The sequence below is a fragment of the Propithecus coquereli genome, unplaced genomic scaffold (genome assembly GCF_000956105.1).
Source record: "Propithecus coquereli isolate 6110/MARCELLA unplaced genomic scaffold, Pcoq_1.0 Scaffold10, whole genome shotgun sequence".
Lineage (NCBI taxonomy): Eukaryota > Metazoa > Chordata > Mammalia > Primates > Indriidae > Propithecus > Propithecus coquereli.
Window position 1 is genome coordinate 903378 of NW_012133858.1, and position 2170 is coordinate 905547.

The 2170-nt window shown below is 50.3% G+C and overlaps 1 protein-coding gene across 1 annotated transcript in view; it reads left to right on the forward strand.

Moving 5' to 3' along the window:
• LOC105806364 (chromosome unknown open reading frame, human C3orf30) overlaps positions 1-2170 on the forward strand; it is a 31195-nt gene that overhangs the window by 23383 nt on the left and 5642 nt on the right. The gene's annotated exons all lie outside the window — the stretch shown is intronic.

The window sequence follows — 2170 nt, forward strand, 5'->3', positions numbered from 1 at the left end:
ACACGATGTTCATTTGTGCTCTGCATCTTAAAATAAATAATGCATATCATTCATAAATTTATATTCAACAAACACTTCTTGAGCACCTACTATGTTCTAGGCACTTTATATAAATGATTTCACTTCACTGTACTTAGAGTCCCCTTTCTGCTCCTAAGTAGAAAGCAAGGATAACCTTTCTCCCTGTCACATCTTGATCACAACTATTTGAATTTGGATTTTAAGTCTCATCTCTAATTGCTGAATGCAACTAAATCCCTATTAAAGGGCTATCTGGCATTGCACCATCGATCCTGGGTCTGCCTCAAAGATTCTAAGCTTTGGAGGGTCAAAGTAAAATGTCTCTGTACTGTCCTATTCCTGGAAGTAGAGAGCCTGCTAATTCTGAAGTGCATTCTTAAGGTTTATTTCAAAAAGGGAGGGCCAAATCTCAAAACCTGCACCCTACTGAGCAACACCATCAAGTGCAAATTCTTCACTTTCTAAATATTCCTTCTGCTATCTCTCCCCTGCTATCTCCTTACTCCTTTCCTTTCTGGAACTCTGGTTTGGCCTCCTCCTCCTAAGTCTCCATTCTCCCCTAAGACCACAAGATGGTGCGATTTAGAACCCGTTCTCATCGGGTCTTTGCCCCCTCTGGTGTTGCAGCCATAGATCATATGTCTAATTCAGCAAGAAGACACCTTGGGGCTTGAGTTTCCACTCCCACTGCAGCTCTTCCCAGAGCGGGTAGAAAAGAGCTGCTCACCTGTTGCTTGAGGCAGGGAAGAGGATGCTCCTGCGGGAACGAACTGCCAAGGGTGGGGTTGGGGAGGAGAGCAAAATTCTCCTCTCTACATGCTCTTTTTGAGAGGAGAGATCCGGATGACCTTGGTAACGTGACTATAGGAGGACTGAACGCTTGCTAGTACTACTGAAAACAGTACTGGGAAATGATAAACTGTAAAGCCAGTACTTAAGAATGGTTTTTGAAAAAAGTAAAAGAACCTAATTTGGCTATGTCGTCACAATACCGATTAGAGTCTAAAGAAGAATGACATTTAGCAGGACCATTTACTAGCACAGTGCCCGATACTAATATCCTACTGTACATCACAGCTGTGATTAAAGACAAAACGCAGTACCAGACAAAGCATGACTTTGATTCGATGGCAACAGTAACCTCTGCTCGGGCACAAGGGCCCCCATGCGGTCGCTGCTGGCTGCCGGGTCACTTGTTAACAAGGCAGGTGGGGGCGCTAATCAGAGGGGCGGTGCCTGAGAAGGCTCATTTCAGACACATCACCCTGAACCTCCGGAACCAAGGCATCGATATGCGGAGCCCTGAAGCCTAGTCCCTGGGGGCGGGGGAGAAGCTCTAGTGGCCAGAATGCGGCACTCGCGTCTTCTCAGGACGAAGGGGCGCCGCGGCGCTCGGGTTCACACCGCGGCGAGGGCTGACGGGCCGTCTTTTTCCCGGACCGTGGCCGGCGCCAGGCCCTCAGCCAGGCGTCCCAGGCGGCAGAACAGCCTGGCCGGGAGGAGGCCCCAACAAAGCCCGCGGAAATCATGTCACGCACCTGGAATGTCACCTAGACGACCCAGCCCAGCCCCACCCACAGCGCTTGGCAACCCACACGAGTCAGGGGCAGCAGAAAATGGAAGAGCCTCCAGAAGAGGCTCCAGCCGAATCCTTGGAACATGAAAGCACAGCTGCGCCCTCATCTGCCCACCACACTAATGGCCAGGAAGAAGACCACCAGAAGAACCAGGCCAAAGGGGAGGCAGATGACCAAACCGATCACAGAATAGCTGGCCAAAGTGCCAGAAGAGTGTCTGGCCAGGCTGAACCCAACATATTTGGTCAAGCTGACCACAAAGTATCTGAACGCGATGGGAGTGAAACATCAGGCCAGGCAGACCGTGTTTATGCTGCTGACCTTACAGCATATGATCAGGTTGACCAAAGATCATCTGAACAGACCGAAGGCAAGGCATCTAGCCAGGCTTACAATGAAGAGCAGGAACTGAGTGATGGCCAGGAGTCTGGCCTGACTGACCAAAGAACTTCTGAACGAAGATTGTCCACACTATCTAACCGAAGGGCTTCCAGACAGACTGACCGCAGGATGTCCAGCCAGGTGGAGAGGAGAGTTTCTGAGCAGGCCGACCGCAGAATGTCCAGCCAGGC